Source organism: Melozone crissalis, unplaced genomic scaffold (assembly GCF_028551555.1).
Source record: "Melozone crissalis strain CALT ecotype California unplaced genomic scaffold, PUWL_Pcris_2 ptg000042l_1, whole genome shotgun sequence".
NCBI classification, from domain to species: Eukaryota; Metazoa; Chordata; class Aves; order Passeriformes; family Passerellidae; genus Melozone; species Melozone crissalis.
In genome coordinates, this window is record NW_026535820.1 from 56,673,307 (window position 1) to 56,683,676 (window position 10,370).

The following is a 10,370-nucleotide window of genomic DNA, read 5'->3' on the forward strand; positions in this document are numbered from 1 at the left end:
AGCTGTAGAGAGTGATCAGTGAGCCTCCTCTTGTCCAGGCTTAACACCCAGCTCGCTCAGCCGCTCCTCACAGGACTTGTGCTCCAGACCTGCCCCAGCTTTGCTGCCCTTCTCTGGACAGCTCCGGCTCTGTCCCCGTGTCCCAACATCCCCGGTGTCCCGGCCTACCAGCCCCTCGCTGCTCGGTTCCATGTGTGGCTCAGTGCTACACAAGGGGCTGCCCTGATGTGTCCCTGGGGGATGCCCTCCAGTTGTCCACACAAACCGTCCCTCTCTTCTCCTCGGCTTCTCAAGAACCATTCTCAGGCACTGCTTCTATCCATCCGTTTGCCTGTCCTGCCTTCCTCCATTTGGCAAATCTTGGACTCATTGTCCAAGTGCAGCCAAATTTAGTAGGGGAGCTGACGTTTTGTGCATAGCTACATCAATAGGGATCTTGTGAAAAGATGAGCTAGAACCAAGGTGCTACTCAAGGGCATCAAAGGAGGAGGAGAAGAGAGAAAAATAGGGTTAAGAAAATCATCCTAATCACCACTGTTAATAGAAGTAGTGGAGTTAAGAGATAAACCTCACAAAATCTCAGCTGGCCATGCAATAGCCTTATTTAACTGCACTTTAGTGTATTTGAGATTTGATGAAGACATGATTTAATCACCTTTCTAATGCAAGATACTCTGCTGCAGATGTCATACTTTTACATCTGATCATAAATGTTACGAGTTAAAAGAGTTTTAGACTTCCAGGTTTATTTGTGCAGAGTATCAAAGCGCAATTCTTGATAGAAGACTATTAAACACGAAATTAACATTTTCTTTTTACTAGAAAGAAGGAGCTAGTCTTGTCCTACTACTGACATTTTCACAATACAGATTCAGGGCTCTCACTGCGTTAGTCATCTCAGATAAGATGATCCTGACAAATGTCCTGTTTCTCCAGTGAAACACTTTGTCTTGATACAAGGTGACATTTAGATTTGTACCTTCTGTTATAGAAAAAGTCTGAAAGTGGACACTGAGCCTTCCTCTTGCTGGGGAGCAGTTCTGAAATTATGAGTGGATTTTTAAGCTCTATAGGATTTTTTATATTAACATTTGCATAGCACTTAATTAAATAAAAAACCCCTTGAAAATGGCCTTGCTCTTTGCAGAGCTTTTTAAAATTGATCAGCTCCTTTCTTTAAGCAATATTTTGAAATTATATTGTTCCAGTGGTGTTCCAGTAGTGTTCCAGCTCTATGATATCAATGAATGATCTAAAATTGTACAGAAGGCTTCCTTTTCAGTGGAAAAATTGAAAGAAATGCTTTCCCACCTTTTTGAAAGCTAGTTGATAGTTTCATTATTAAGCAATTTTACTTTTGTTAATGAACCATCTATCAGTAAATATATGCCTACACTTACAGGTTATTTTATATATTTATAATTTTTAGATGTTTTGGAACCTAGAAAATGTGATCCACCAGTGTAAAATTTAGTATTGATGTGTTGAAGTATCTATCATTTAAAATAAAAAGGTCACAATTTCAGTCAGATGAAACCTGGGGGTCGTTGTGTGGTCGCTTGCTTTGTTGTTGTTGTTGTTTTTTGTTGTTTTTTTTTTTTTGTTATAACTTTCTACCCTCAAACCTCAAAGTTTCAGAGACCTTGGAAAAGGAGACTTTATAAATTAGATGGAGGAGATTAACTGCTCACGGTTGTGTAGTAGTTTTCCCTTGATAGCAGTGTTTAGCAAAGTGTCTCTTTTCCTGGGCACAGTTCTCCCTTCATTCCATTAGGTGGAGCTTTGTGATTAGGGCTGCAGAAGAAACTTGCATCTGAGTGCAAAATAATTCACCACGAAATGGCTGGGGGAGGAGGTGAACGAAGCCTTCTTTGCTTAGAGGTATCGTTGTCCTGTACGCGAGCTCGAGACACAAAAATCTGAATCAAGACCCTCATATACAAGGAAAATAAATTGAAAAATCGATTCTGTCAAACAGGGCCCTGCTCTAATCTGCTGTTGTCATAGTCAAGTTCTGAGTCTAAAATACCTTAGGTTATAAATTAAATGTCAAATATAATTAATTTGCCACTTGAAACGTGAAGTGGATGACTGTCCTTTGGAGAAAGCCTGACAGCTTTATGTATGTCACATTGGTATCTGTTAAAACAAGCTTCACATGCCAGACGATCCTTGTGTGAATCATATTGCTGTTAGCTGTACCAGAATTTTGTCGATGGAATAAGTCTCAGAACAGTTTTCTCCTTAATTGTCTGAAGCTTTTTCAAGACAATATAAATCAAGTGTCATCTGCATCATCTGTGCAGAATAGTGGTTTTATCATACATCAAATAAGTAATTTATTTCTTATTCATTACTACAGAAGCTATTGTTGAATATTTACATACAAATCTATATTTTATACAAATGGAGAATGTTTTCTGCCCTGTGCCTTGAACCCACAATTTCAATCCAGTTTTCCTTCCATCTTCTTAACTTCAGCAACAGCAGTTGTAGCCTTGCCATCCTCTTCCACAGGGAGACCAAGGTTATAATTGAGTACCACTCCTTCCTCAGCCACTTCCCTGGGGCGTGGAGATCCCATTTGCATGGCCTCCTACCCTTGCCCCAAACCAGAAGCAGAGAGATCTTTTTCACATTTTGTGTCCTTGCTTTGCACAATGAACTACGCTCACCTTAAGCCTTGTTTATTCACAGGTACCCCCAGGGAAGTGGAGGAGCCAGGTTTGCCCAATGAACACTTTTACACAGTTGTTGAGATAAAAATGTCAGTATATCATGTTATTTCCCACTAACAGGACCAGTAGGACCTTCCTAATCCAAACCTCATAAAAATTTCCTGAGCAGGGTGCTGCAGCAAGGTTTCACCATTAATTTTTAAATGTGGGTAACAAACTGGCTAAATGTTTGTGGGAGATACCCTTTACACTGCTTGTTTGATCAGGATATTCATTTAGCTTAAGAGAAAAAAAAAAAAAAAAAGAGAGAGACTGAGACCATGCTGCTCATTGAAATGAGGGGAACTTGTGCAGACAAACTGAAAGATCCAGACTTCTTCTCAGTTCCTGCAGTGGCTGAATAAAGCAAAGATGAAGTTGACTTTTTTTTTTCCCAAGTGCTCTTGGAAAATCGAACATATGAAAAGAATGGTGCTTGTAACAGTCAACTCTCCTCTGCTTCAGCTTCTCTTATTTTTTGCTCAACCCTGTGCTCTATAAGAGAAACATGAGCCCTAGGTCTGTGTTGAAATTTAGGCATTCTTGTATGTGTCAGGCAGAAAACAACTCCAAAGCAATATTTTAAACCAAAGAGGCACAACATTTTTTTTCTTTTTGTCTCATTTCTACTAGGTTACACTGACAAAAGGACTGCTACTTAGAAGCCTTTCTGCAGGCAGGCACTCAGAGAGGTTACCGTCCCAGCAGCTGATTTTAGCCTAAGTGCATATTGAAGGAAGCAGGGAAAGGAACATTGCTGTGTGATTACTGCTGTGGTAGTGCACCAAAAGCAGGGAAAGGGACACTCGTCATACTTCTGAGAATACTGACCTCATGCACATGTATACCTAATTCAGCAAGATTAATATGTTTATATTCATTTCAGTCAGAACAACAGCAGGATTAGTCACTGACCATTATAAAATTGACTGATTTCTTTTTCACTTCTGTTCCATGGAAGACAATTGCAAGTCATGGTGCTGCCCAGGCACTGCAGTGAGTTAAGATCATCATCTTAGCTGCAAGACAGGGCCAGATCCACAGGCAGGATAGCTGCATTACTGCATGCTGCATGAAAGCTAATCAACCCAGGTAAGAGGGAATCAGCTCCACACCGCCATGCCTAAAATGTTCTCAGACCTGACTCACTTGTATGTAGCTCAGAGATCCCTGAACTTTGTCTCTTATAGGCATATCTACATTTAGGTCTCAAAAACCTTGTGACTCAATTTTGAAATTAAACAGCTGTTGAACATAGGTAGACAGTTTGGGTTTGGTAATTTCAAAATAACTTTGACTGTTTTCCATGGATTTGGAGACCAATCAACAGAGTGTGTATGTATTCATAAACACATATATTCATCTATAAAAATTGTCTCATTGATGTTCCTTTTGAGTATTTTTTGACAAAAAGCCCAGGAAACTTTGTTCTTCAATAAGGAAAGAGTCAAGTCTTAAGCACTGATTATTATGAGGTTCATTTCCCTGAGACAGGGAAATATGGACCTACACAGAGAGTTTTTTTTTTTATTGAGAGTTCTGTAGAGACATATTCTGCTCTCAGCTTCATCCTCTCAAGTCAAATTTACTATCCTTTATTTCTCAGTTGCCTTCCAAATTTGAAGATATCATTAAAGAAAAGCAACCATTATTTCTGGGTGTATTTTTCAGACTTACAAAAAATGGCACAGAGGAGAAAAAACTGGTATCTGACATACCAACCTGAGTGCTAAGGTTTGGTTCATCAGGGGACCACTGTTTCTTTCAGCAGTTGTATGTATCTGGCAGAAGCAGTTCTGTCCCTGACAGCTAAATAGATGAAGCAGATGACAGATTTTAAATGTGCTTTACCTAGAAAGCTACACCTGGTTTATCATGTGTAAATGTGGTACATTTTGTTGATGAAATATAATCTGCTACTTCTTTTACAGGTAAGTAAGTGCTGGGTTTAGTCTGTTGTGTTTTTGAGAACATGATCATTGTAAGAAGAAGCTGTTTTTAGTGGGGTTTGCCCTAATTACATAATGTAGAGTCCTGAGATGAAAAGGTTAAGCTATTTCAGTGTATCCTATCAGTGACGTGCCACGTTTGTCCAGACTAATTCTGTTCTTTGTTCTCCAGCTATGACTGTGCTGAGCTGGAAATATGTCCTGAATATACACTAGATGGCAGGCGGGTCAGGGGGCTGGAAGCGAGCCTTGCCCATTCATCACACAGTCTCTCTCCTGCCTCCAAAAGATCAATTGGACTTCCCCAGGCCTCTGCAAAGCACATTTGGCTGGCTGTACTACATATGAGTATGCAGTCAGCAGACTAGAAGCTGATGTAGCCCTCTGCCCACAGGATGCTAGGCCATGTTGTTTCTGACAGATTTGCTTTTGCCTTTTAGCCGACAAGGAGAAGATGCCCGATCAGTAGCAGCTCGATCAGTAACAGCTGTTGTTGAGAATAAGGCTTGTGTTAGAGAAGTGGATGTGTTAAAGAAGTGCTGTCAGCACCTGAGGCAGGCTCTGATGGCTTGTCTTCAATAGTAGACTCCTGTATTTGCCCTGCAGGAGACGATGGCAGCTTGTCGCAAATTTTTTGTAGCAGAACATCTTTCCAATGCTCTGTGATGCCCCAGGATGAAAGATGCCCTCAACGTTGCCCTTAAAGTGGTGATCTCATTGCAATGCCAGTATGTACAGCCTTGAATACATTATTGCTTACTGGAGGATCCTTTGGGAGCTGTCGTGACACAAGGTCAAATTCAGCCCTCATGTAAACTTGTGGTGCTTGCTTGACCCACAGATCTGTCACTGTATCAGAAAGCTGTCAGCTTTCACCTCTCCTGATGTCCTTGAGGAAAGGGTGGATTTGAAAGGAGATGTCACATCACTATGAGATTATGCTAATGTCATGGGTGAGTCTCACAGGGCTCTAAGAATGAACCACATTTTAAAATAGTCTTTCCTGTAGTTCTGTGGTTTTTTATTAGTGGTAGTTGCTGGAGAGCCATGAGTGGCCATCAATTGCTTTTCTGGTCTCAGACAAAAGGTTTCCTCAATGTTGAGTTGCAGTCAGATGCATTTAGGATTCCTGCTCTGGTGTGAGAATTTCTGAACTGGTGCACCTCTTCTGATTTTAATGATAAAGTATTCTTCTGATTTTGAGGACACAGCTACTCTACGGACAGACTAATGGCAATATAGTTATTGGTAGAGATAAAACAAGTCTCTACTGAGAATCTTAGGTAGTTTCTTGTATCTGTTTCCAGGCTCAAGTACTTCCATAGAAGCAAGGCAGTTTTTATGGCCAGTTCATCTAAACCTAATCAGCACATCTCTGGATAACAAATGGTAGAAAACATGGGGTTTTTTTGTACACTCCTCTAAACTACTGCTACTTGTGACTCTTATCAGTTGAGAATTCTGAAAAAAGAAAATGCTTATGTAGTTTCACTGAGTAGTGAAATAGTTGGGGGTCTTGAGAGTTGCAATGGGAAAATCTCACTGAAAAGAGCAGTAGAGACTTGACAGAGTGAATAGGCAGGTGTGTTTATCCAGACATGAACACTGAGAGGCTCCTTCCCTGAGCAGCAGCCAGCCCCAAAGGAAAGCTAAGAAACCCTTCCTCTTGCAAGAGTGGTTTGAGACAAGTTGCACAAAGACAGCTGGAGAAAACATTGGGTCACAACCAGACAAATGAAAATATAGAGCTGATGACTGACCATAGTTTGAGATCTCTTTCATACACATGCAGTCGCAGGGTTTATTTGCAGCAAAGCCCTCTGAAGCTGATATTGCTAGTGAAAGTAAATGTAAAGTAAAAATGAAGGTTCCTGCATTTGTTCTTTCCTTCTCTTTGCTTGGTCTCTTTTAACTTTTAATTGCTGGAGACACAGTAAGATAACAAATTAAAAATACAGAATTTGAATTAGGCAGTACATTATAAAACTTTTTAATGCTTATTTTTCCAGGAAAACAACTTTTTAAAGGTAAAATGTGTTTGGAATATATAATTTAGAGACCCAGGCCAGCACCAACTCTGTCTGTGGGTGGCTGCCTTTGTGAGAGGAAATTTACATTTAGCTTTTAGCAAGTTTGTTTGACATTAGCACATACCTCTCCTAAAGGGAAATCTGTATGGGTATGGAGATGTCAGATGAAGCTCTGCTACTGTGATTCATGACACTTTACCCAGGATTGCAGGAAGGAATTACACACCAACCTTATGAGTTTAAGAATCTCAGGTGATGTTGACCATAACCCATGAGTTTGATAATGGGCCTACCAGAAGAAAACAGGGTCACAAATAGAAGATTATCTTGTTTTTCAGTGCCTCTGCAAAATCACACAATTCTTCCTTTTGCTAGGTGTTAGGGTGGTTTTGGTTTTGGTTTGGTCTTCTTTTTTAAATTTCAATTTTTGTACTGATCTCCCCTCCTTTTCCCTGTTCCTCCCTGCAGTGATCTTCAGTCTTGTTTCTACTCTTCATCCAAAACTTGTCAAAACCATATATGGTGAGACAGACATTTTTTTAAATCAAGTGTTTATTTACTGCTGTTTTGGAAAGCATTTTGTGGAGGTGAGGAGCAAGGATTTTGTGATGATGAGTATTTGAACTGATTACAGCAAGGAACTTTAATGCAAAGAAAGCAGGTTATGGTTATAAGCTGCTGGGTTTTGTTCAACACATCAGTGACATTTTAAAATAACTGGTTTAGAATTGTTTGAGCCTATAGTCTGGGTGCCTGTAATTTTACTTCTTGGGAGCTCACAGAGGTTCAGACAGTGGCTTACAAAATATACACAGAGATCAAATGGTTTGAAATTCAGACTGTTTTTCTATCTTCTCTTGGGTTTTCTTTTGGTGTGGCAAAAAGGAATAAACCCTCAAAATACTTTCATCCAAGGCCAGTTCCTGCCAGCAAGGGAAATTTAATCTACTCAAGCCACCAAATCATTGAGTACATTTATTCATTAAAGTAATCAATCAGTGGAAATAGGTTTTTCTTTTTATATATTAAATGGCAAAAATGATGAGTTCATAAAAATGTCAAGAAATTTTCATCTCTGCTATCTCTTTTCTAAGGTCAGCTGTCTTCAAACATATTATCCCATTTGTGTGAATCTTACTTATTCTGTCTTTCTTGTAGAAAGCTGAGCATTGAGTATTACACAGAGATTAAAATTGAGTAGAAACTATAGAAAATGTCAAACATAGCAGAAATCATGACACTTGCTCTTTTGACTAGACATAAAAGCATCAACAGCTGTTAATTTTTGAGCTAGTATTCTGGCAGTGTTACATTAATACATCAGTCACAGCAACTTCTTGTTTCCATTTTTGCTAGCATCTACAAGTTTGTCAAGATCTATCATCTCTTTCCCTTATGCAGTTGGCTTCTCTTATTTTGACAAATGGATTCTTGCCAAGAAGTTATGTATGTGCCTTGCACATCATCATTTAGGAGCAGGAGACAGCGTTGGGATTATCATTTTTCTCTACCACTTATAATGCAGTCTGCTTCTTTGAGATCTTTCCATGGAAAAGATCGGGTGAATAAAATAATCTACTGTCCATTTGCCATGGGAAATAAAATTAGATGCATTTTTTGCCTGACTCACTCTAAATCTAGAAATTAAGCTCCTTTTATTTTGGAAAAGATGAAGTGTCTCCCAGGTTTGTCTTTGAGCTCTGGTTCATTTAGGAAAGGAGGAGTATAAAACGACCTACTGCATCATGAAATTGGTGTCTGACATCTGTAGACAGTCCTTTAAAACAGAGTAACCCAAATTTATGAAACACTCTTTAACACCTCTGAGTGAGAGACCTTGCAATTGTTATAATGATTCTAAACCTAAAAAATGTTGCTACAGGTAAGGAAGAGATGAAATAAAAGGCATTGCCAATATTTTGGGTGAAGTAGCAATTTCTTAGGTGGCATTTCCAGGTCTTCCCAGGAAGATACGGGACCATGTGCCATGCCCTAATCTCCAGAGGAGGAAGAATATCCCCAAGTAATTTCCTGAATAAAATTCTGTCCTGAAATGTGTTGTTACCAAACCATTAGCTTGTTACTATTGAATCTGGTGATGTGTTTAACGGTGTGAGTGTGTGAAAAAGACATGCTGATCTTCCTCAGTAGTGTCAGAAATATCCACTACCTCCCCCAGCAATGCAGCTCCATCTGTGGCCAATTGACAGAGGAGATTGATTGACAGCAGGCCTCAAGTATGGACTAATTAAATATATCATAAGTAGGTTGCAGTGAACACAAATCAGCTTGACCCAAAATTTTGGTTCCCAGATGTCAGCAAGATTTTCTGTTTAGCTTTGTAATATGGTCAGGGTCCAGAAGCAGCCTTTAAATGACAGGGGCATCTTTGATGCCAATTCTTACTCTTCACAGTTTTAAAGCTGACTAACAAATATCTGTGGAGCAAGCAGACTCTAAAGGGCAGCCAAAGGCCTGTTTGTGTGGAGAAAACAGCATGGGGTAAGGTAAGATGAAAACTGAGGGTACAGAAGCTGTCTGTACTCATTCTTCACAGGGAGAGCGGTGAGCCCTCAGGGTGTGCTCAGATGGCCCCTGCCAGTGCTTGCTGAGGTAGTTTAGGGGTCACTGTCCCTGGGTGTCTGCTTTGTCCTTTTCCCGGGGGTTATGGCCCTTATTCCAGTGGAGATGGAAAGAAGCTCATGACCACCCTTCCACTATCCTCTTTCAAAGCCTGCTGTGTTCATTGAAATTTGCCATGGAGTCTGATTGGTGTTTGTGAGCCGAGCTGCTGTTGATGGAGGCTGAAGAACTGAACCATGCTTGGGTTTGCTGCCTTGCGTAATGGAAGAGAACTGCTCTCAGAAGCATGGGGCATGTGCCATAGTAACATACAAGTTTTAAGAGCCACCCTTTGTGAATGTAGATATCATGTATTTAATGATTAAAAGGCAGAATAGCTGGTGGCTTTTAAGTTTTCAGGTTATGATCTTGCACTAACTTCTTGGGCATATCAAAACATAACTCTGCAAATTTCAGTTATTCAAAGACACAGTAAACCTATTTGTTTTGGGGCAGAGCAATACCATATTATTTAGTCATTTCACCAGAATTTGTCAGTCCTCCTGTGCTGGATGACATTAAACAGAGCAGAACTTTGCCTGAGTAAGGAAGTGCAGCTACAATGCAGCAGCTATCATTATCCCTAATTGGAATGACAAAACCTGTTCAAATCCTGCTGAGCATTTCCTTATATATCTACTGCATGCACTGCAAATCAATTCTTCTTGAGATTTTGATGTGTTGTATGACTCTTAATTCATATCCTAGGCCCTGGGACTGGGCTGTATCAGCTTTCTACAGAGATGCAGTGTTTAAGTAATGAGAGCAAAGAGGCTGAGATGCAACCTTAGAGAGAGGCTATGCAACTTGGAGATCAGTCGTCAGTGTGTAATAGTTCCTTGAACACTCAGCAGAGAGCTAACAGAATATCTTTTATTGCTTTGCATTTTTGAAGGAATTCAGGTATGCAGCAAACACAGTTAAGTGTCAAGCTACTGCAGTTTGGGCTCACAGCCTTAGCATCTTAGCCTATGAGCTAGACATGACCAATCTTTACTACCCATCAGAAATATCTACAGATGAATGATCATTAAAAATAGTGTGAATACCAC